The 27048-nt window shown below is 37.3% G+C and overlaps 1 long non-coding RNA gene across 2 annotated transcripts in view; it reads right to left on the bottom strand.

The window, feature by feature from the left end:
• LOC120538793 overlaps positions 1 to 27048 on the bottom strand; it is a 136697-nt gene that overhangs the window by 76457 nt on the left and 33192 nt on the right. The window lies entirely within an intron of this gene.

The raw sequence follows: 27048 nt of genomic DNA, 5'->3' as shown, positions 1-27048 counted from the left end.
AATGAATAACACTCTCGGATTGGCTACTTTCAAACCTCCCGCCTCTTAGTACAGGGGTGCAGTATTTCACCATCCCAAGCCACGTTTTCCTCTACGGTTATTTTGTGTTCTCCCTACAGTACAAAAAAATTTACACAGTATTATATTTTATTTGGAATTTTAGCTGAATTCACGTTTTTACGTAATATTTATGCTACAAAATTAGTAAATTATACTGTTCTTAATAATTTAGCGTTAAATATTAAATATTTGTGGTTTCCGCTAACAATTATTAGTTAGGTTCTAAGGAAAAATCCGCAAATGACTGAGGCCGCAAACTCTGAACCACGACTTCGACTGTACCATGTCCTGATGAGCTTATCATGATCTGGTATGGGAATTTAAATGTATTGGACTGTAAGACCTTGCAGCAGATCCTGCACACACCTGAAAAATCATAGGGTCCTTTCTCCCCTCCATTCAAGGCATCTTCCAGAAATACTGCAATGAAAGGGCTTCCAACATTATGAAGGAAGTCTTCTCAATCCTCTCACAGACTCTTTGCCCACCTGCTGTCTAGTAGATGGCACCGGAATACTTAAGCCAGTTCTGCTAGACTGCGCAACAGCTTCTTTCCAGAGCCCATAAAACATCTCAACACAAAAATGTTTGCACTAATATATGTGTCATTTTATTAATATTTGTTAGTTCATTGCCAGACCAAATTTAATTTGTGAAGTTTATATTTAATCCTAATTATGGATTGTCTTGTTTTTCATCATGTGTAAACCCTGTGTAACTGTGTACATATTTATACACTGTATGTACACTAACTATGCTTATCTGCCAATGTTGGGTTCTGAAGAAACAAATGGATATAAGGAGAAAAAAATAGCATATACATATAAGGAAAAATCATTACAAAGCTGTTTTAAAACAAGGAGCATATTGATGCCTTGAAATCTAATGCAATACTGTTCATATTGTTATAAATAGTCTTATTGATATAAATATCACTTTTGTGTTGAAATTAAAGTTTTGTAAAAATAAAATATTTACAATAAAAAAAGAGTTTTCATCCATTTTTCCACTTATTTTGTCTCATTTACTGCTATGACCATAAATTAACCCTGACCAGTTTTCTACTACACTTATTACACTTCCCTTTATTATTACTGCATACACCTGCCTTCACGTCTTGCCTTCTCTTTACTATTGAGAGAGCCACACACAGTTAGGCCCATAAGTATAAGGACAGTGATACAATGTTCATAATTTTGGTTATGTGCGCCACCACAACAGATTTGAAATGAAGCAATCAAGATATGACTGAAGTGTAGACTTACAATTTTAATTTAAGGCATTTAACAAAAACTTTGTATGAGCCATTCAGAAAAGACCGAGATTTTTATACACAGTTCCCCTGTTTTCAGGGGCTGAAAAGTATTTGGACAAAGTAACATAATCATGAATACAACTGTCTTTAGGTGCTGCTTGTTCGTTGGACTTTCTGCCTTCAGTTTTGTCTTCAAAAAGTGAAAGGGCATGTCCAATTGGGTTAAGGTCAGTTGACTGACTTGGTCACTGAAGAATCTTCCACTTCTTTACCTTGAAAAGCACTAAGTGAGTTGTCACAATATCTTTGACTCATCGTCCATCTGTACTGTGAAGCATCGTCCCATAAGTTTTGCAGCATTTGCCTGAATCTGAGCAGACAGTATAGTTCTGTACACTTCATAATTCATCCTGCAACTTTTGTCAGTAGTCCACTTGCATTGGCAGTCATGCAAGCCCATGCCATTACATTGCCTCCACCATGTATCACAGAAGATTTGTTATGCTACAGATCATGAGTGGTTCCTTCTCATTCTGGTACATATTGATTTTAATTTCATTTGTCCAAAGAAAACAATTCCAAAACCAAACCAGTGGTTTGCACCTTATGGTAAACCCTTTGTATTTACTTTTGCAAAGTCTTCACTTGATTGTAGACTTTGGCAATGATAGGCCTACCTCCTACAGAGTGTTCTTGGTTTGGACAAATGTCATAAATTGTTTTTTCTTCACCAAGGAAAGAATTATGCAGTCATCTAGCACATTTTTCTTCCATGGTTGTCCAGGCCTTCTGGTGTTGCTGAGTTCACCAGTGTGTTCATTTTTTTTAAGAAAGTACCAGATGGTTGATTTGACCACTCCTCTGATATCTACTGAATGGGTTTGTTTTTTTTTTCTCAAACTAATGATGGCCTGCTTTTACTTGCATAGACAGCTCTTTGGACCTCACATTGTTAATTCACAGCGACAGCTTCCAAAAGCAAATTCCACACATCTGCTTAATAATTAATGAAATAATGGAGGTACCTGCTCTCATCTGCCTATGGAACAGCTTTTCAGTCAATTACAAAATTAATTTTGAGCCCCTGAAAGTGGGGGGACCATGTATAAAAATGTCTGTAATTCCTAAATTGCTCATACTCTATTTCTTAAACCCATTTAATTAATGCTGAAAGCCTACACTTCAATCATGTAATTATTCATTTCAAATCCATTGTGGTGGCATACAGAGCTGACATTTTGAAAATTGTGTCACTGTTCAAATACTTATGGACCTAATTATTTAATTGCCAATGTGCAAACACCAATTCAGACAGTCACATTCCAACCTTAGCCAGCATCTGGCCCTGAGAATTGTTCATCCACATGGCACAACCCAGTCTGACAAAGAAATGTCTGCGACAAAACTTGAAATGCAACTCAGGAATTTCTGGGGCCAAATCTATCTTCGGTATGAAGACAAACTGACCCTGCACCAAACATGTAATCACTTTGGCGACTAACAGACACAGAAACTGCAAGTTCAGTAGTGATGAGGTATGTTCCGTTATACAGCCCTTGCTTCACACTGAGATTTCTCAACAACATTACCCCACAAAGTACTGTACTTTGTGTAGGTGCCGATGCACTTCTAGGCAGCTGCCATAAATTTCACCCAATAACCTATGTGACAAATAGGGTTCACCGACAAAAGCACGATAGACATATGAGCGCCGACAAAACCGCGACGGACAAATGAGCGCCAACAAACTTGCTAGCTGGTTTTCGACAAATGCGCACCGACAAAATCGTGAGAAAGTGGGACACGTACGTGCGCATTATGTACACATTATGTGCTATAGGTTATAGCTGTATTCAAAGATGCTAATTGCACTGAGTTTCGTTCCTCTGGAAGATGTTGGGTCTGCTTTCGATGAACTGAGTGAGAGTAGACCCGACAATCTCCAGAATGTTTATGATTACTGGGAGGACAATTACGTTGGTCGATTGTGACACAATCGACGAGCCAACCCGTTGTTTCCTAACACCATGTGGAACATGCGAGAACGCTGATGGCAAATAACTCAGTCGAGGGTTGGCATAACACGTCGTATACGAAGCGGAATTACCAGCAGTCAGGAAGCCAGCAAGTCTAAATATGATCGACTATCAAGACGTCTTGCTGCAATTCTTCCTACATATGCAGGGTGTGATCTTAAGGACTATCTGCGTACCGTGTCTCATAATATTGACTTCTAAAATAAACATTATTATATGCTTTAAACTAGTAATTCATATTTCATGAAACTCTCGCGATTTTGTTGGCACGATTTTGCCTGCGCAATTTTGACGCCGCGTTTTAATGGCCGCTATTTTGTCGGCGCTCATATGTCTATCGCGCAAATTCAGGTCACTGACCAATAGACACTTAGCATTTCAACCTGTTACCCCTTAGCACTGCTATTCACATTTCTATTAACAATAATCATAAGCTTAGTAGATGTTCTAAAATAATAATAAACCAATTTTAAATTCAAATTGAAAGAAAGATGGACATAGGTCACAATTATTGAAAGTGCAACTCATTGGACACTAAACTAATTATATGGTAGAAGGAAGAAACTGTTAAGTAAGCTTCACATTGAAATCAACAAAATCCAATTTTTGGAGATGACTTACATGAACCAGTGTGTAAAAACCCTGACAAAAGGCTGACCAGTTAACAAAAGATTAATTATTAACCAATTTATTTGGAAACGGCATAGCCCCAAGAAAAAGTAGAATAGTAATTTATTTTGAAAGGTGCAATAATGGAACACCGAAACCATAAACATTTGTATTCTAAGCCCTGGAAATATCTTGTGAATGTAATAATAATAATAATAATAATAATAATAATAATAATACATTGTATTTATATAGCGCCTTTCCCATGCTCAAGGCACTTCACAGAGTTTAAGAAAGAACAGCAGGGTATACAGTATATAGCATTGTACTAAACTAGAAAAATAAATAAAGAGAAGTAAATTTAGAGAAAAAAATCCTAACAGACAACATAATTGATGGTCTCGCACACACATACAGGTTACATGAGCATCTTGACAGAGAGGTAAACTGAGAGAAGGGTAATAAACTCAGGTAGAGCTAAAAGCCTTCCTGAACAGATGAGTTTTGAGTTGTTTTTTAAAAGATTTCATGGAGTCAGCTGACTAGATTAATTTCGGTAGCTCATTCCAGAGTCTGGGCGCTATACAGCTGAAGGCCCTGTCACCCATGGAGTGTAGATTAGTGTGGGGACAACAAGATTACCAGAATCAGAGGACCTTAGTGAGCAGGCAGGCACATAGTAATGGAGAAGGTCACTGATGTAGTTTGGCGCGAGGTTATTTAAGGCTTTGTAGGTTATTAGTAGAATTTTATATTCAATTCTGTAAGACACAGGGAACCAGTGAAGACGGAGCAGGATGGGTGTGATGTGCTCACTGTTGCTGGTTCAAGTAAGGACTCTTGCAGCCCAGTTTTGAATAAGCTGGAGCTGTGATATAAGATTAGAAGGGGCACCTGCCAGCAGCGAGTTACAATAATCGATGCGGGATGTGATAAAAGCATGGACAAGTTTCTCAGCATTAGAAAAGGAGAGGAAGGAGCAAACACGGGATATGTTACGGAGGCGAAAGTAAGAAAGTTTCTTAATGTGATTTATATGGGTGGAATAAGAAAGGGAGGAATCGCCAAGATTCTTTGCAGTAGAGGCAGGTCTGATGAGGTCACCAGCAAGATGGACTGGGAAGGAGCTCATTTTATTAAGTTTCACTTTAGTCCCAATTTGCAGGAGTTCAGGTTTGTTGCAATTTAAATTTAAAGAGTTCTGCTCCATCCAGATTTTAATTTCACTGAGGCAAGTTGTGAGCTGAGAAAGCTCTGATGAAGTTCCACTTTTAACATTGAAACAGAGTTGAGCATCGTCTGCATAAAAATGATAACCCAGTCCAAAGCTATGAATAATATGGCCAAAGGGAACCATATAAATACAGAAGAGAAGAGGGATGAGGACAGACCCCTCAGGAACTCCTTGTGTGACTGACGCCAAGCTGGATCTGCTGTTGCCAAGACTAACAAACTCTTGCCTATCAGTCAGATAGGACTTGAACCACTGGAGGGCAGTGCCAGAGATACCCAGCATGTTCTTCATTCTGGACAGTAGAATGTCATGTCTGACAGTGTCAAATGCTCTAACAGAATTAATATGCTGGTTTGTCCAGAGTCTGCTGCCATAAGCAAATCATTGGTTACCCGTAGCAGAGCAGTTTCACAGCTGTGCTGCTTCCAGAAACCAGACTGAAAGGGTTCCATCAAATTATTATAAGTTAAGTAGTTGGTGAGTTGGAAAGCAACAACACGCTCAAGAACTTTTGACAGAAAAGGTAAGTGGGAAATAGGCCGAAAATTGTTAAGACTGTCAGCATCAAGGCCAGACTGTTTTAACATGGGGGTTACAGAAGTGGTTTTAAAAGTGAACAGCACAAAGTCAATGTCAAGGAATGAGTTTATTATTGTTGTAATGGTCGGGATTATGGCATGAAGGCAGGATTTACGAAGTGTAGTGAGGATGGGGTCCAGTACACAAGTAGTCTGCCTTATCTTACAAAGCAGGTCATTAACAAAAGCAGATGTTACTGGTGAGTACTTAGAGAAGGAGCTGGATGGAGTGGGAAATCATGGAAAGAAATAAACAGATGATTTATTTATGTTAGTTGAATTATTTAGATCTTTAATTTTGTTACGGAAAAAGTGGAGGAATTTCTCACAGACTTCAACCTGCATCTGGCCCAACTACCTCTTCTACTGGAGTAGTTTATTAATTACAGAAAACAAAACCCTTGGGTTATTGTGGCCACTTTCTGTTATTTTGCCATAATGGGTGTTCTTGGCAGCAGTTAGTGCTTTTCTGTAAACTCTTTGGTGGTCAGAGAAAGCCTGGATGTGTACAGTGAGGCCAGACTTACATGACATTCTCTCAAGGTGTCGGCCAGCTGCTTTCATGGATTACAATTCTGAGTTATACCATGGAGCTGAAAGCTTAAAGGAAACCGCCTTATGTTTTAAAAGAGCTGTTTTATCTAATGCTGAATTAAGGGCTGTATTATAGTGGTCAAAAAGATTATCTAGTGTTGATGGAATAGGTGAAGTCCGTAAAAGATCAGAAATGGATCCAGAAAGGATAGATGGACAGATATTATTATATGTTTCTGTAAGAAATTTGTCATTTACAGGTAAGAGGATGGAGAGGTAATGAGATACTGAAAAGTACTGCTTTATGGTCAGAGAGTCCCAAATCAGTGCTGTAAGTATTGGCAACAGATAGTCCATATGTACAGATCAGATCAAATTTATGACATGTTGTGTCAAGTGAAAACAGTCCAGTAAGGATAGGAATTCATTTCTTAGTTTAGATGTGGGGATGTCAATATGGATGTTGAAATCACCAAGAAGAATGACTCTCTGGGAAAAGGAACTTAAGTGGGTTAATAGTTCAGTCAGTTCAGATAAGAAGGATGCATTGTACTTTGGAGGACGATAAAGAACAATGAGTAAGACAGGACCTGATTCCATTATTAGATGGACAATCAATTGGGATTCTTTTGATGTTTAATTCCACTTTGACAATTACCGCAAGTCCTCCGCCTTGTCTTGAGCTACAAGACTCTGTGAGGAAAGTGTAACCAGGTGGTGTCGCCTCCATGAGAGACGTGAATTCATTTGGTTTTTGACAAGTCTCCGTTAAACATAGCATATCAAGTTTGGTGTTAATGATGAATTCTGACAGCATCAATACTTTGCCATTAAGAGATCTCGAATTATACAATTCAATATTAGTTGATGAGATTTCTTGTTGCACAAAGCTGTGACTGGAATTTATTTTCACATACTGTAAATTTGGCACACTAACACTTCTATTTCCAGGGCCATGAATAGGACGGCATATTCCTGAGCAAATGCTGCCTGTGATCTTTTCATTCGCAGTCCGGTGGTGGCGCTGACCTGACCCGCGATGTACATATTTCGGGCACCGCAAAATATCAGTGTCTTTTAGGATAAAAGGATTTTAGGATTTGCTCTGGACAAACTGTTCAATATGAAGGAGTTTGTCACGAGAGTATTTTAACATGATACTGAGCAATACTTATCTGATAGCAATCGAGAAGCAGCACAGCACAGCGAGCTGGTGAGACGGGAGGGTCTGGTGGCGGCGATGAGCGGCGATAGCAAAGCAGCAGAAAGCATAGTGTAGCAGGAGGAGGTAGCAGGATTTGGAGGTTCCAACATACAGCTGCAAACAAGTAACACTGGGTATTACAGGCATGACCAACCCAGAGCCACAAGCCAGGTGGGTGTGAACATCAGATCAAGTCTTAGTCGTAAAGCACAATAAAATGAATTCGAGAGTAGACTAGCATAGCAACTATAATCAAGGAGACAGATCATCTGAGTCTCCAAGATCGCCAGGTACAAAGAAATGTTCATAGGTCTCGTCCCGTGATCCACAGATTCAGTTGTTCCCAGTCAAGGTAAAGTCCATAAAGTCCATAAAAATTAATCCAAATCCATACAATTGAGTCAGCTGGATCCACAAACTATATGTACAATAAACAAATAAAACAAGCGTAAAAAAGTACAGAAGGCAAAGGATTGTCAGGATTAGTCTAGGCAATCTCTCTTGGCACCAGACAAAGCCAGCCAAAGATTAGGTTTTGAAAATATGTATTTTTCAAATGTTTCAGTTGACTGCATTATGAGTTAGAGTGCAATCCAAGCATGAAGGCAACCATGTAAGCACTTGTGGATCCTATGCACTGGTATAGTCTTGGAACTGTGACAAATGTAAGTGTTATGGGAAATGAACAGTACTGTTTGTGTTTATCTACAGGCTCCAAAACTATAAAGTAGAAGGATGATTTTAAACACTCTTATCAAATTCCTTCTATGTTAGCGAATCCAGAATAAGTGCACAGTACAGTAATTTATTTCTTGTTACTTAGTTTCCAGGCCTGATCAGTTTTCTACTTAATTATGGTCTTAAAGAAATAGTTATACTGAAAAAGATAGATAGATAGATAGATAGATAGATAGATAGATAGATAGATAGATAGATAGATAGATAGATAGATAGATAGATAGATAGATAGATAGATAGATAGATAGATAGATAGATAGGTGTTAAAAAGTAATACGATAAAAGGCACTATTTATTATGCACACATGGTAGAGATATAGGGGAAGCAGAGTGAACATGTCAAAATAATGTCTGACGGTCTCTTTTAAGTCTTCATCACAAACTCGCTTGGTTGTTCAAGCTAGGACTCATCTCTTCAAATTGTGCCAGTCTATACGCTAAACAAAGCAGCTGTTGTCCTATTTATAAAGTCCTCTTGCGAGCTCTAAGTGCCTGCCTGTTATTTATGCAGATTTTATGCCTCACTAGCAACAAGAAGACCCAGACACCCTCTTAGTGGTTATTCGTGATTTGTCCATGTGATATGAATGATCCAAACTGTTTCCATAGCAGCTGCTAATTTGCTGTTCTTTCCATCTGCCTCTTGTGCACTATTATCTGTAGTCATGGAGTGAAGCATCACATTTTAACCTCGTATATTTTAGACCATGTTCTGGACAAAATCTATGACTACTATGTCTCTCTACTTCTTATCTCTTTTTCTGCCTTGATTCATTCAGTTATTTGATGTATTTATACCAATAGACAAACCTGTATCACTTAAATACCAAATGGGTTATAAATCAGTATCACTCAGTTCAAAGTTCTTGGATTCTAGACCGATTTTACCATGTGGTGTGCACCACTGTTACATTCCTTTAAAGGACTGTCAGAATAAATTCTTAAATGTGGTTCTCTCACCCATTTGCAAACCCTTCCACTGCAATGTAGGTTTAAATATTAGTCCTCAAGCCCAGTGGCTTCCTACAGTCTAAGTAAACATTGTATTTAACCTAGCTGAGCTGAAGGCCTTCTTTTGCTTTAGCGGTTAGGTTCCTTGAAGCTTCTTTTAAGAAAGTTGGTATAACATGTGTTACATTGCTTGTACAAGTTCAAGTCCATCAGAACAGTGTGAAAGTCCTTGTGCAGCTAGTAATATCATGCATATTGTAATACATTATTGTACATACTGTAGGTGCCTAGGTATTTCATGCATACTGTAGAGATTTTAATACCTTTATATATATAAAATGTAAAGTTGACTGACTGAATGAATGACTCACTCACTCATCAACAATAGCACTATTTCCTGTTAATGTGAAAAGCTGAAATGTGGCAGGATAGTGCAACTGGGCCTCTAGGCTTCCAGTAAGAAAGGAATATTTTGATATGTCAATATTTATGGGTAAAAACAACAGAAAAACTAAATACCCCCAAAATCTTAAAAATGCCATGACGGATTTGACTGAAATTTTGTGATATTATAGAAAAAATGAAAACTAGCCAATATATATATTTTTATTTGTTAACAAATGTTTTATTGTTGATGTTTATTAATATTATGCTAATTTACATGCTCTGTACTGCACTGAGAGTGTGCTTTATGCAAATGCTGGATGCAGCAGAAGTGATTGATAGGTCATGCAAATAGCGCCACTAACCAATAGGTAACCAGTAGGGAGGACGGACAACTAAAGACGGGGAGAGTATTTCAATTCAAGAGGATACACTTTCCTGTAAAACTGTGTTTTTAACAAGGATCATTAAAAAATCCCAGATCACTGGGAAAAGCAGAAAAAAGCATGATTTGATCTAATGCAGAAATGTTTTACTCCTGGAAAATTGTTTATAGTGGCTTCAAGAATATGCAGCTCCAGTGATGTAATAATATTATAGCTTATTGTTTGACCAATGCTTTTATCCAAGGCAACTTACAATATATGAGATACAATTGGCCAGACTTGCTGGTCATTCAGTGTCAGTACCAAGATTTGAACCCATAACCGCAGACTTTGAAGTCCTAGGTCCAAAGCCTTAACCACTACACCATACTGCCTGTCAATAACAAAAGCCCATAGTTAAGAAAAGAAGCAAAAAATAACAACTATTGTATAACGAAAGCAATTAGTTACATAGCAGTTCTGATACCCCCAATTAACCAAACCATAATTCTCATCACATTCTACAGGGGCACAATCAAGAATGTTCTGACCAGCTGCATCACTGTCTGGTTTGGGAACTGCAGCGTCTCTGACTGCAAGGTTCTACAACAGTGCACACTGCAGAAAAGCTCATCTTTGAAAAGCAATGTATCCAAAAACCCCAAGGCATTGTGAAGGACTGATCCAAATATCCCCACTGTCTCTTTGTTCCACTTCCATCTGGAAGAAGGCACTGTAGCATCTGAACCAGTTCTGCCAGGTTCAGCAACACCTTCTACCCCTTGGCTGTCCGGACCCTGAACTCTGTGCTGCCCATCCTGCCCTCAGATCTGCTCCTAGTAGCTTATTTATATGGAGTACATCTATTCACTTACCTATTATTTATTTATCAATTTATAGTACAGTAAAGTTTTTCACTTGTCTTGCACTATCCAATGTTAACGTATATGTTGCACCATTATCCTGGGGAATATTATTTCGAGTCACTGTATGAACGTTTGATCTGAAAGGATCAGAAAAGCTAATAACTTAAGGTGATGCGTACATGGTAACAAGGGCAAATGCCCATTACAACAACAACAACAACATTTATTTATATAGCACATTTTCATACAAAAGAATGTAGCTCAAAGTGCTTTACATAATGAAGAATAGAAAAATAAGAGACACAGTAAGAAAATAAAACAAGTCAACATTAAATAACAAAGAATAAGAGTAAGGTCCAATGGCCAGGGGGGACAGAAAAAACAAAAAAAACTCCAGACGGCCGGAGTCATTAGTCAAAGTGGTAAAAAACCTGAAACTACCAACAATGTCATCATTGACGTCTAAGAAATAAAACATTCAGAGTGGCAGGAAGGTGTCACCAAAAGTGGTAAGAAAGAAGCAAAAGCAAAGACTTAACTCTGAGACCTTACTGTAAAACTGTAAAATATTTGGTGTATTTCAACCAGACATGCACACAGATGTGGGAGTACACATCATGCAGTCCTCCTGGCTCCTGTATGAAATGCTGAGCAGCAAAGAGTGTCTGTCTGTGCATAACCAAGTGTTCGTGCAGATTAAGGCATGCTAGGCACGCATATAGGCATGATGAAGTGTCAAATGCTTTTTTATTACAAAAGTCTATAATCTAAAGACAGCGATCAAAACGGGAGTCAGGATGTCAGAACACGACTAATCATATGCAATAGAGCTACCCAGACTATAAGACTCAAGTAAAAAAAAAGAGTGAAAAACAAAAAACATAAATTCCTTGCAGCACAATAAATGGGATTAATAAACTAGAGGCTTTCGCAAGGGCAGAACATATAATAATAAAGCACAGACCTAGACAGACTCCCTCTCCCTTTCCCAGTGCCCCATCATCATGTAACTAGAGCATGATTAATATTACATTGTAACAGACATTAGGGGCCAGAGGCAAAGTGCTAGCTAATGTTGATTTCAAAGTATGAGTGCAATATGAGAGTCGATCATCTCAACATAACAGAGAAAATAAGACCAGGAGATGAAACATATAGACAGCAGGCAAACATCTTCATCAAAAACTAGGTAGCATATACAGTAAAGTTAAAAATCAAAAATACTTTTGACAGAATTAAAACACTTTGACAAAACCTTTAAGTCTATGAGCCAAACTAACAGAACAATGGCCCCTAACCCAAAAACACAAGACACTATAATGCAAAGAAGTTAATTTTAACCCAAAACTAGGATACTGATCCAAAAATGGTCAAAAATAAGAAATAATTAGCCAATAATCAGTTATTTCTTCATATTTGTATTTATTTTAAATGCTTTGATTTGCTGTGACAGATGGTAACGCCACTCAGCAGTACAACACATCTCAGATGGGAGCTCTGCCCAGTGGGAAAACAGGGCTCACTTTGATGGAACATGACGCAAGGACGGCTTTCAGGAAAGTGAACACAAGGAGGGCAGAAGGTGTACGCAGCATTCCAGGGCATGATTCTAAGGTCTGTGCCAATCATCCTGCACTGGTATTCACAGTAATATTTAATGTCTCCTTGACCCAGCCTGTCTTCTACTGTAAAAGATCAACCATTGTCCCTTTACCTAAGAAATCACATCAAACTCATATAAATGACTGCTGTCCTGTTCCACAAATGCCTATAGCAATGAAGTATTTTGAGAAGCTATGAAGTACCTATGCTATTCACTGAAAAAACAACTGGATCCATTCCAGTCCAAATATCACTCCAGTAGATCCACAGCTTATGCCATCACATTGATCCTACAGTGTTGTCCTGGCCCACCTGGATAACAGGAGATGAAATACGTGTGAATGCTATTTACAAACTATAGTTCAGCATTTAATGCAATAAAATCCATTAAGCCCATCACCAAGCTCAGTGACTTGCATCTGGTCGCTTCAATGTGCAGCTGAGTTTACAGCCTCCTGACAGGCAGACCCCAGGTGGTTTGAATTGTTGGCCGCAGTTCATCATCCTTCACTTTCAGCATAGGGGCTCCACAAGGCTGTGTCTTGTGCTCCCTTCTATAAATATGTCTGCAAAGCTGCATATGACTTTAACATCTTTGTCAAGTTTGTTGATGACACAGCAGTGGTGGGCCTGATTTACAACAACAATCAGCAGGCTTACCTGGATGAAGTGTAGAGTCTGACCACACTCATGTCAGGAAAACAGTCATGAAGACTCAGGAGCTGATTGTGAACTTTGGGCAGAAACAGCAGAGGCTCAAACACCCCCTCAGTATTAATAGCATTCACATGGAGAGGGTCAACTGTTTTAGTTATCTCAGGTTTCAAACCACAGGGGACTTGACCTGGTCCAAGCATATTCACACCTTGGTGAAGAAGGCATGACTTGGTGCCATACTGAAGAACTTCTACATTACCACCAATAAGAGAGTTCTGACAGGACATATAGGCTGGTAAGGAAACAGCACACAGCAGAACCACAAGGTTTTACAGAGAGAAGAGTGGTCAGCTGAAGACATCACTAGGTGTGCACTCTCTAACGTTCATGACATCTATATCAAGCAAAGTCAGACAAGTATGAAGAAAATTATTAGTGATACCAGACATCACATTAATAAGATGTTCTCTGTGCAGAGATCAGAACAACCTTAAGACCAGTTGATGGAGACTGAGAAGGAGCTTCTGTCCACAGTCCATCTGCATCCTAAATTAGGACAGCATCTCATATTAAGCTATTTAGGTTTCAGTTATTTATGTATTTATTTACAATTTAAATATAATGCATACTATAGCTCTCATTTACTGTAACTTAATGATTATTACAGATATACAGTATAGAGTCATGTATTCGCTTATTGTCCTTTTTATATTCTACTTAATGCACAGTCCAACTAAGCATTTCACTACATATTGTACTGTGGGTATTAATTACGTATGACAAACAGATGATTCGATTTGCATGGTCGATACCCACTGTGTGAAGTGTTGTAGAAAGGGAAGAGGGACAAGATTATGTTTTCTTCACAGCTGATCATTTTTCACCAAATCCTATCAGAAAACTGTCTGTTCTGCAACTGTTTGCAAGTACCAAGCTGCAATTCTGTCTACAATTGTTATCTGCATAATTCAGATCACGATAATACTAAAACTCACTTTTTTTACGCATTGCTTAAAACAATGAAAACTTTGTGCAGAAATAAAGTAACAAAATAATTTAAAAATGAAGCGTCACTATTCTATTCATTTACATTTTTCCTGTCCATGACACAAAGTGCTGATCCTGACAGCATCTGAAGCCATGCAGACACCTTTCCAAAATGCATTTCTTATGATTCTGTACTCTTTTTATATTTTCTTACTAAGTTTAATAAATTTTTCTTTATACATTTTTGTTTTTTGCTTATATGTTTAAGACCTCAGGGAATTAGACATTATCAATGGTTTGTTATTGCCCAGAGGGGACTGGGCGGTCTCATGGTCTAGAATCCCTACAGATTTTATTTTTTCTCCAGCCGTCTGGAGTTTTTGTTTTTTCTGTCCCCCCTGGCCATTGAACCTTACTCTTATTCAATGTTAATGTTGATTTATTTTGTTTTATAATTGTGTCTTTCATTTTTCTATTCTTTAATATGAAAAGCACTTTGAGCTACTGTTTGTATGAAAATGTGCTATATAAATAAATGTTGTTGTTGTTAGAAATATTTATTACCAAAGTGGATATTTTTAATATGTTGTTTTTATTATATTCCCATTGCTAAGACGTGGATTCAGGTTGCTATGGGAGGGGACCCTAGAAGTGGCACAATATTACGTTGTCACCACGACAGTGTGTATACCTGTGCTACACTATTCTCAATGTTTTAATTATACTTTTAGCTTGACAACTGATAGCTGCTTATCCTGGTTTTCACCTTTGGTCTGTTATTTGACTAATATTTACCTCTCCTGGCACTTCTTGCTCCTTTCAGTCTTCACATTACTAGTGAATGTGAACTACAACATGAAATGCATTATTCATTTCATTGAACTACTCTGAAGATCTTTATATATATTGATTCATTATATGAACCTACTTTAACTTTTTTCAGACAGCAAGCTTAAGAGGACTACACAGAACTACTTCCTTCAGCATATGAAAATATTCTTCACCCTTTCAGATTCCTTTTTTTCCTATCCAGGACTATTTGCAACTATGTTTTATTGTCTTCCAGATTTCTCATTTTCAAAGCATATTTCTCCCACACATTTATACAGACCTGAAGCAACAAGAGCACACAGCTTCCCCAAGCTATCCAATTACAAGTGCAGTATCCCTAATCCAAAATGCCTGGGGTCAGAAGTATTTCAGATTTTGGATATTTTTGGATTTTTTTATATTTGCATATACATAATGAAAAATCTTGCGGACACTCTTGATCAAGGAGAAACAGTCAAGCCAGCTAAATGACAAATTACACATATAATGATAACATATCACCAAGCTGTAGTATGCGTTGATGTGACAAACATATTGTAGTGACTCAGTTATGACTACCATGCATATGCAGGCACAGTGCCGAGACAAGATAAGAAGATGGCAGTACAAGCTGACTAAAGAAATGAGGACCGCCAGCTGGAGCAGTTGGGGAGATTTTGTGCAGCTGGCTTGAACCAAATAGCACAGAGTTACAAGACACATTTGAAGAGAGTTGAGAGAGAAGGAGGGATGTGGTAAAGGATGAGTGAGTAGCAGGGTAGCATGGGAAGTGAATGTCGGGTATGACAGAAAACAGAGAAACAATCTTAGTTTTGTCCAGTGTGTATAATGGCCCTTCCAGCAATGGTAACAGCAGCTGACACAGCTTAGTGAAAGAGTTCACCAATGGCTAGAACAGTGGGGAGGACTTTACATAGTTCAGTTCAGTATTTTTTCAAGACCAGTTCTGTCCCACGCCATCCTTGTCTCCCTTGTTTTAAACAATAAAGTGTTCTTTTTTTGTTAACTGCATTCTCTGCCTCACATCTTCCTTTCCTTTATCGGCAAAGAGGCCACTATAATATTGAACCACAAAAGTGATATAGACTCTATTGTAGCTCCCTTCTAAGAGGATCAATGCTGCATATTTGCACTGAAGAACTTTACTGTTTTTCTTCCATTTATATCAGCTACCTGTTGTCAGTTCCCAGGGAATTGGCCAACAGCTTCACTCCATCAAGCTTCCAAGTTTAACTCCATTATGCCAGCCATGGTAGAAGCCATTAATCGACCGACAGATCACTACATTAAGTTTTTATATGGTGTGGATAAACATACAGTATATAAAACATAACGTTTTTGTCAAAATTAAAAAAGTAATTTGCAGCAGTGTCCTGTTTTTATAAGCATAATTGGAGCAATTGACTGCACTCATAATGCAATATGGGTAGCGAAAATGAAGCTGTTTTTGTTAACCATAAGCAGTGACATTCCATTAAAGCAGAAGTCATCTACAATGTCGATATGAGCTTTGAGGCGTGTTATCATATGCACATTTACAAGATGATTGTGATTTATATAAGGTGAATTCAATAGAAATGTGTGTACTTCAGGTTTTATAAAACGGATTTTCTTTTTTTGTGCATGCATTTTCTTGTTTTTGGATGTACATATATTTTAACACTTGAATCCAAGCAAAAATTCTTCTTCCACTTGTGGCATTCTAGGTGATGCAGTGGGTAGCGTTGCTGCCTCACAGTTAGGAGACCCGGGTTCGCTTCCCGGGTCCTACCTGCATGGAGTTTGCATGTTCTCCCCCTGTCTGCGTGGGTTTCCTCCCACAGTCCAAAGACATGCAGGTTAGGTGGACTGGCGATTCTAAATTGTGCTTGGTGTGTAGGTGTCTGTGTGCGCCCTGCCCAGGGTTTGTTTCCTGCCTTGCACCCTGTGTTGGTGCATGATAACATGATAATTATATATGATAATTATATCTGAATACTAACCCTCACCTATTCTGTTTCTTTTCTCGGTACCCAAATGTGGCCATTGGTGCCACGGCCCACCTGCCAAGTTGTTTGCCTGCCTATGGTAAAGTCATCCCTGATGGAGGATCACAGGAATCATGAGAAAGAGGGGTCATTTCATCGGAGCAACGTTTCAGCCGTGGCATGGCCAAATGGGGAGGCAGCTAGATGGATGAGGTCTCCAGGACTCTAAAAATATCCAAACCTAATTATGTCATATCATCTACTGTTAAACCGTACTTCTAAAATATTTATTATTATGCTGTCTTAAGGAATTGTTCTGTTGTGTATATTGTATTGTATTGACCCCCTACTTTTGACACCCACTGCACGCCCAACCTACCTGGAAAGGGGTCTCTCTTTGAACTGCCTTTCCCGAGGTTTCTTCCATTTTTCCCTACAAGGTTTTTATTGGGAGTTTTCCTTGTCTTCTCAGAGAGTCAAGGCTGGGGGGCTGTCAAGAGGCAGGGCCTGTTAAAGCCCATTGCGGCACTTCCTGTGTGATTTTGGGCTATACAAAAATAAACTGTATTGTATTGTTGGCTGGGATTGGCTCCAGCAGACCCCCGTGACCCTGTAGTTAGGACATAGCGGGTTGGATAATGGATGGATGGTGGAATTCTATTTTTTTTAAGGGAGGAAGCACTGCCACCCTGGTCGTCGATCATGGGTTGTATTGTGGCGTTCAATGTTTCATGGAGGACTAGAACCTTCCCCCCCTCACCCCCAATATCCCCCACACACACTCAGAATAAGTAATATTAATAAAAAATATTAGAGGCAACACAGGTGCCATCATATCAGAGCTCAAAAAGTTTCATATTCTGGAATTTCGGATTACAGATACTCAACCTATATGACAACTGAAAAAAGAGATGTGAAGCTTTTACGATATTTCATGTTTAATATGATATTGAATAAGATGAGAATTTCCCCACAATTCAAAATTAACATTAAGATTTTAATTAAAAAAGTGACTAGTCACCAGGTGTAGATGCACAATGTACATGAATGTACATACATTCATTCTGGCTTCCAAATCATGTATTAATGGTTAACTTAATAACTCAATTGAAAAGATAAAAGATGGCTCACAAGATAAAATTTTTACTGTAATAATCCAGAAATCTGCTACTTGTACTTTCAAAGTAGTGCCCATTTATAAATGGTTGTATTAGTGCATTTGTAAGGACTTCTTATCTCTGAGACTAGCTGTTCAATATGTTTGCTTTTCTTTAAGAAAGTGATTTCTGAAGTATAAAGTACAAATAACTGGAATAAAAATGAAAAGCGACTGGCAACTTGAACACGTGCCTCACCTTCACTTGGCACATAAAACGATATTCATACTGTACAATGAAAAATTTTAAACACATTTGGCATTATTGTTCTATACAAATATTAACCTCACTTCTCATGCAATCTAAAAATGAACCACATGCCTGTTGAATATGAACAGAACATATGGAAATGTTTGGGCCATGTCACAATTTGTGAATGCTTTCATCATCGAGGCAGATATACCATCCATTGATGTGTAATAACTGGAATATTAAATCATGTGAACTGTCAGAACACCCCATGCTACTGCCAAAGTATTCTCCGTTTCACATGGTCTCACAAACCATTCGGTCATTTTTGCTGATGAGCTTCCTCTCTTAACAACAACTTTGTACTTTGTACAGAGGAAATAAGCCTCAGTCACTAGTGCCTTTATTTGTTACTTATGGGGCTGAGAAATATCTACTGCAGGCACAATCCATTAACTTTGAAAATTGATGTTGAAACCTTTTATTATATTTCTGAATTACATTTTCTATAGATAGATAGATAGATCCGTAACACAGAAAGAGAGAAAAAGCACCAATTCCTGAGGAATGCCATTCCTATATGAAAAGATTGGCGAGAAACTGTCATAGAGCTTCCATATGTATAAAAAAAAAATAGGTCAAGTTTTGATTATGTTATTATTCTGTGCACTTTGTGATATTTTATCTGACTTTTTCACATGAGTTTGACCTTCAGAAATGAAGATCCACCTCTCCCCCTCCTTTATTGGTAAAGAGACCTGTCTTCAATTTAACCAAAAAACATATGTAAATGCATTTCTTGTTCCTGTCCTGTGCAGATTTTTCCAATTTTGTTTTTTAATTTATTAACATGAATACAATCATGTCAAACTTAACAAACCATAATTCAACTCCCACTTAAATCTGTAGAATTTTTTAACATCTGTTGGAGGAGAGGCCAGGATGGATGATGATTCATTACCCAGATGGGAGGACAGTGTGATGACACAAGCGAATTGATTAATAGGGTTAGGAAATAAATTTGTACCCGCCAGTATGATTTATTTGATGGATAAAAGCCATGATTAGGAGTGGTCCCATCCCCCATATGCTAGGTCCTTGTATGGGAGCCCATTAGGGACCCCACAGGGCAGTAGGAGTCCGGAAGTGCAGCCTTGTCAGGATCCCTGGGTATCGATACAGGGTGCTGTAGGGGAGGACCTCCCTACTTTTTCTATGGCTTACTCAAAGGCACATGTTGACACCGGAAGCATTCCCAGGTCCAACTTCAAAGGAGTCCACTGCCACACATTGGGGAGTCAGAAGTCAGGAGGAAGTGGGCAAAACACAGATGAGACAGAAAAAGCGTAAGAATTGTTTAATTTGACTTGCTATTGTGGCTGGTTGCTGGAGAGGATTGTGAAGAGGTTCTTTATAAGAAAAAATTTCCAGATATAAGTGGGATGCGTGCTTATAACATCTTTTCAGTTCTTGGCACTTGATTACATACTATGTGCAGTGCTTGACATGGAAACAAATGATTACTGGTAATCTCTGGCTGCTTGATCCTCCACACAATGTGTTCCATATTTTACACAATATTTTAATCAAAAGGGAAAGTGGGGGAACCTCTGAGTTTTGAGTGAGCAGTTAGTAGTGTATTATATGGAAGGTGGAGAAAGAATTCAAGGTGGCTGGCAGTCAGAGAGGAAGGTGCCAGTTGTCAACCAGGTATTCTGCTGCTGAAACTGAAAATTGGAGGTTCATGACACCAATGTCTACTGTCTGAATTCAAGCGCTGGCTATGCACCTGCTCAATGTTCTCTGCACGTTTCAGCAATCCAGAAGATGCTGGCAGTATCTTTGTAAAGTTTAAGCTTCTGTTTAGTAAAAGCAACTTTGTGACTTTTTCAGCTATTATCATCTAGTTTTCTAAAGAACAGAGATGGCAATTCATATCTGGGCATCAACACTCAATATCAAAAACAGAGCTGGGTGATGACTTTCCAAAACGAATCCACACAACGTGGCTGAAAGGGTGCAATACTACCGGGAAGGAAAATAAACTTAGCAAAGTGTGGCACACAGCTGGTCTCCTTTTAAATTGTCAGAATCTCCCAACATTGTTTGGCTTTTTGCTTTTTTTCCTTCTTAAAACAAACATGGATTCACTGTTTTACAGTATTTATCTAATTTTAGGATGTGGATCAAGGTCAGCTTTAGGTGTTGTTTTATTAACAGGACCCCCAACATCCGTCATCTCCATGAGAAAACACAACAGCTGGCTAGTTATTTACATTTTTCTTAAATAAGTTTTACTTTTGAATGCAATTTCATATAGCAAACTAATATATACCAAGACTGTGAAGAAATAACTTCAACTTGAAAAATACCAGACTTATCCTTCAAAAAAATATAATCTAAAAAAAAGCTCATATAAAAAAGAAAGTGAAGAAACATAATGTTTGGCACTATTATAAAAAAGTTGTGACTATGAGTAAACTATGATCTCATGCAATCACTTTGAACTATGCAAGTCACTGGTGTCAAGGCCTAACCTGCCAAAAACATTTCCTGTCATTAAACAGTTGTCACATCCTATTTAACCTATAACTTCTTGATTCCCCATATGACAGAAGAAACTACATGAGCACACATCTATTATTTTAGCCATGACTTTCAAATTACAGCTTTATGGTTTAAAGACATAGTGGTAACTTTAGTGAACTTCAACCATACTTTAATAATCCCTATGAAGAACCACCTGTGAGTAGCTAACCTAAATGTGTACAAGGCTGTTTATGCCTTTTCAAGTGTATTCAATATCTAAATCAAGTGCTAAAAATAATATACAGTATTTTGAAGACATCAGTAATTAATCAATGTGTTGCCTTTTAAGAGGCAACATCTGGCATAGTGAGACCTCAAACTGAAGTGTAACCCATTTTAAAGAGACATGAGATTCAAGCTAAAGTTTTTTTTCTCTATGAATACTGTGGAGTATTCGTTCATCCCTCACACTATGCGACTCTTCAATTCCACCCGGGCGGGTAAACGTTAATATTATTACTGTCTGTCTGTTATACTTTCATTGTTATCACTCTTTAATTTAATATTGTTCTTTATCAGTATGCTGCTGCTGGAGTATGTGAATTTCCCCTTGGGGATTAATAAAGTATCTATCTATCTATCTATCTATCTATCTATCTATCTATCTATCTATCTATCTATCTATCTATCTATCTATCTATCTATCTATCTATCTATCTATCATATAGTGCCTTTCATCTGTCTATCTATCTATCTATCTATCTATCATATAGTGCCTTTCATCTATCTATCTATCTGTCTATCTAAATTCAAACCTTTTTAAGTCTAAATACTTTGTGAGGTGTATTGTAGAGAAAGACATCTTTGCTCTTGCCTATAAACTGTTATGACTGCAATACTCATGCAACACAAGTTTTGCAAGTGTGAATTCTGCATGAAAGGTCAATTATAAATATAAGAAATGGCAATGGAGAGCACTTAGTGGTGACAGCTTCTATCTTTCCAAGATGAGCTTGCCCTTAAAAAAACAGATTATGGTGTTGGTGCAAGTCAAGGAAACTTTTTGCTTTGGCTATTTCTATAGCTGTATTTTTATGGTAGACTAGTTATAATAGCAAAATGGCTATCACCGCTAGTACCATTTACAGCATTTGTGTTAATTTGGAGTTCTGCAGATTACGTTTTAATAACTTGTAACAAGTTTTACTTCTTTTTATGCCATACTGCAGCATTATATTATGGAATTATGAAAGTTATATACCTATGAATGCAGAACATATGACAATCAAACTTTGTTTTGGCTCACATGTTTTAAAATGTTTAGCTCACTTGTTTTAGCTGATTGGCAGCTCTTATTGATAATATGTGGTAATCTTTTCTTTCGTGCACTAACACTATTTGATTTTTTTTACATTCAACGTTTGCATGTTGTACCACAGAAAAGGGGCATAATCTATGAAGATAGCAATACAGAAGTAATTTATATATTAAACCCAAATTATTTAGCATACCATCACAATCAGAAGGCATTTATTCAAATCCGAATTGATGCCAGTGGTACCAAAAACACCCAGTTTTTTGCAGCATGACGTTATTTGATCCACTAATGGCAGCTGTATACTATCCTGAGAATTATTCGGTCTTGAACAATGTAAAGCGGATCATCACACCGAGTCCAACTTGGGTTTAACCATTATTGCATAGAATTCTGCACCTGAGCCATGCTCAGGGTAGATGCCAAGAAGGCTAAACATGATCTCAGGCTGACCACTCAGTGATTTAGCAGCTCTCTGAGTTCTTTGAATTATGCGTCTACTTATACTTTTGTATTCCACATGGGAAAAATCATTTATTTTTGTGCCCAATTATGAAACTATTAACACATACTATAAAATGAGTCATGAAGGACAAAAAACTTGAATGTTCAAGAAAAATGGCAGTAAACCTCAGTTTTATTGTTGGTTTAACTTTGCCATATGAATGAAATCATCTTCATCAGAGCAAAAATATCTGATCTAACAGCAAAAATGTAAACATAGATGCATTTCTTGTGTAGTGTTAAGTTCTTTGTTCTCTGGATATGTGACTTAGTTCATCTAAAGGCTAAACAGAATTCTGGACAGCAATTGAATGTTAAAACATACAGACTGACAGCCAGCCAGCGTGGTGGTCTTTCTAGCATCATACTGTTTACAAAATCAATCCAATTAACAATGCAGCTCTCTGAATGCTCCATTATGTCCATGTTTCTCTGTAAAACTAGAAAGTTCATGTTTATATAAAAGTTTGCCTGCCTGATCTTCCACTATTTCCTACTCTGTATTTTGTCTAAACATTTACACTTGAAAATGACTGTACTTTATCTTGTAGCTTATCATTAAGCAATATATTTTTGTGGTGTAAGCTAAATTCATTTAACTGTGTGTACAAGTACTATCTAAATCCACACTTAAATATGTAAATATAAAAAACAATAATCCATTAATTTGCACAGCTATTTAAAGCATAAAGCAAAGTGATATACTTGTTACACTGGACAACAAAGATTTTGCTCCCTAAACATTTTTGGGTGTATCATGATTTTGTTTGCTGATCACAAAAATAACCTTTACATTATCCTGTTATGTTTCATTTTATTTCAATTGCCTATTTTTGTGATTTTCTTTAATATTATAAGTAGACATATACAGGAATAATAATAATAATTCTTTACATTCATATAGCGCTTTTCTCACTACTCACACAGGGAAGACCCCAGAAACAAATCCACAATCTCTTCATACAGTGTAACCAGTGTTCTAAAAGTAGTAGTACTACATCTTTGGGAATGCAGCTCCAGGGTTGAAAAGTGAGTTGGTGGAGGAAATTGCATGGAAGGCATTCACGAATGATTTTGACATAATAACAAACTACATCAATATGGTTGACAACATTCTTGAAGATTGAAAAATCGTTTGTGCAACATGTTGCTAGAAATTTATTTTCTGCATTCACCCTTGGATTTTGCTAGTAATGATTATGGTGAAAGGTTCCACTAGGACAGGGGTCCTCAATCACGGTCCTGGAGAGCCGCAGTGGCTGCAGGTTTTTGCTCCAACCCAGTTGCTTAATAAAAAGCACTTATTGCTAAAGTAACACTTCTGCTTCACTTTAGTGATTTTGAGCCCTTATTGCTTAATTTTGTCTTAAACAGCTATTTATTATCGATAACATGCAAATGACAAGAGAGAGCAGCATTTCTCCATTTAGCCTATTTACATTTACACCTGTGTGTATTTATCTGCACTATTGGGTTTAATTAAATACTTGGAAGAAAAATGAAGAGAAAAAAGTGAAGGACTGAGAATTACTCGTCCATTTTAGCCTTCAAATCATTTGCATGATAGAAAGGGAAAGAAAATCTAGGATATGAGAAAGACCTGACATAGCAGAGTTAATTTAATTTCATAGCTTGTTAGTGCTTTATTGGCAAGAATTGCTTTCTAATTAAGCTACCAGGTCAGAACAAAAACCAGCAGCCACTGCGGCTCTCCAGGACGGGTATTGAGGACCCCTGCAATAGGACATTGCAAAGACGGAAAATTATTATTAGGGCAAGTGGAATCTATCAAAGTTCACCAATTATCAGAGTCAGAATCAGAATCAAAATCACATTTATTGGACAAGTATGTCTGCATACAAGGAATCTTTTTAATGAATCGTCAAATATAGTCACATGACAGACATACACCAACTGATCAGTACATGTAAACATGTACATACAAAATGCAAGGCATTGCAAGAAATACTGACATAAATACTGAATAAAACATTAGCTACAGGTAATAGTATTGCAAAATATTGGCGATGTGGCATTGCCCAGACTAAAAAAGGACAGCCAAATTAATAATTTGTGAGTCTGTGTAAAAAACTGTTCTTTTTCTGCTTGATTTTGTGTAGTTTAGTCTATAACTCGTGGCAGATGGAAGAACTTCAAAGAAGTTGTCCTGTGGATGTGGAATAGTCCAAGTCCTATAAGACTGGTTCCAGTGATCTTTTCAGCAGACTTCACTATGTCTTGCAACCTGTTCTTGTCATGTTTAGTTGCTGATCGAAATCACATTGTAATGGATGTGCTTAGAAAAGACTCTGTGATTGCTGCGTAGAACTAAATCAGCAGCTCCTGTGGTAGATTGAACTCCTTCATTTTGGAGTTCACTCCCTCTGTTGTTGGGTATTGAAATGAGAAGCATCGGATGCTGAATACAAATGACAAATCAGCAACAAAAGTCCGACTGAAATTATGTTTGTGTTCAGATTGAAGCTATAATAATTACCATACATTTGTCATGAAGCAAAACTGTTGAAAGAATTTGTTGTCCAGTGTTATTGATCATCTGATTATGCTCACAGCTCAATACAACACTTTGTCTCTTTTTAAGAGTATTACAGTACACACTCAATCTGATATGTACCATGTTATACTTAGTGTCATGTAGGCTGAAATAGTATCCGGTGATAAACATTTTAGTTATTACACTTTTACAAGTGTATCTGGAAGTTATGGTCAACTTAGAAAGGAGGTACAATAAAATATACGCAAAAAAGGCATACAATTATAGCATTCCTTCTTCCACAGGATGCCTAATTTACACAAACGAGTTAAGCAATGAAACAAACACACACACAATATTTTTCCCATTCTAGCTTGACCTTTTTTCTAGGTGTTTTACAAGCTAAATGATAAAACACTAATATCCTTGAACTACAATAATTAAAATAAACCATTTTCTTCCAAAATGTAGCAAAAGAGCCAAATCAAGATTCTATGGCTAGATCCTCCTGGAGTTCTTTTAACAGTGTAAAGCAGGGATGCTCCAAACTGTTTGTTAGGGCTGATACTGATTTGATATTATTAGAATTGACCTATTCTAAAGTTGATTTTTCTTTACCCTTTTAAAATTTTTACTAAGCTTTCACATGACCAGATGTACAGAAACTTAACATTCTAGATTAAAGTCTGAACCTTGGTATTTTTACAATTAAACTACAGATGAGTGGTGTGACCTGTTCATTTTTATTAAAAACATTAAATTCTGTAGATTTATTGTTCAATGACCATAAAAATACTCAAATAAATAAAATCCCATTATAATAGATCTTTACTCTGTGTGTGTGTGTGTGTGTGTGTGTCCAGTCCCTCCAAGTAATCTGATTGGTCAGTTTAACTTTGGTGTGATTGGTCTGTTTGACCAACTGACTGAAACAAAGAGGAATAAACTAAAGACATTTATGTTAGTTAGAATGCCCAGTGGGGGCTGGTTGGTCTTTTGGCCTTGGAACCCTTGCAGTTTTTTTTTTCTCTATCCTAAATGTAGTTTTTATTTGTTTGTTTTTTGTTTGTTTCTATCCTCCCCAACCATCTGACTATATCACCATACTTATCTTTAGAGACTTACCTCATGACGCTGTACATAAGGACGCTACTCTTCTACTTGATATTTATCTGTTTTAAGATCATACAATTTATTTGTTTTTGTCTTTGTTACTTATTCTTTAATGTCATTGCCTAATCTTATTTATTTTTCTTTTCTTGTAACTTTCCCCTTGACATCTTGTAAACTTTGAATTAAATTGTTTGTATGAAATGTGCTATAGAAATAAATGTTGTTGTTGTTCTTATTTTGACTATGATATATATTCTGTATACCACAGTTTGCATTTAACTACCTTTCAGACAACAGCAAACAACATGTTGGTTCACTTACACTGACTCAGGGATGACAAATGATGGGTATCTCACATTGTAGAGTACCCATTCAAAGATAAGTTTAGAAAAGAAACTGACAAAATAAGATAAATATGCCAAGCACTTTATCTCATATTTTACACCTTTCACATAGATTGTAAATAAAATTTTTCAAAACAAATCTTTTAACAGACAAAAAACTTTGGCCAAAATTAAAATGAAACAAAACCTCAGACACACAGTGCTGCCTTTATAAAATTTTCCACCTAACCTGTTTAGGAAAAATGGTGCTGATATGGAGATATTTAAATTTATGTTTAGCTACCATAACAAACCTATGCAGAGGTGTCTTTAAGCTAATCCCAGCTATGTAATAGAGAGAGAGAAAGAGAGAAAGAACAATACTCACAGAAGAGGAGTAGCCGTCATGAGTGCATCATCAATGCTAGATTCTATTTATAATAAGAGGTAAATTATTAACTACAATATCTGTTGTGCAAGTGTATGCGCCAACTGCAGGCATCTTTTACAACTATACCAAAACATGATCTATTATATGTATTGTGACCGACAGAGGGCGCTATCGT

Source organism: Polypterus senegalus, chromosome 11, assembly GCF_016835505.1.
Source record: "Polypterus senegalus isolate Bchr_013 chromosome 11, ASM1683550v1, whole genome shotgun sequence".
NCBI lineage: Eukaryota > Metazoa > Chordata > Cladistia > Polypteriformes > Polypteridae > Polypterus > Polypterus senegalus.
The sequence above is the reverse complement of the archived record's forward strand: the minus strand, read 5'-3'. Positions and strand labels throughout refer to the sequence as shown.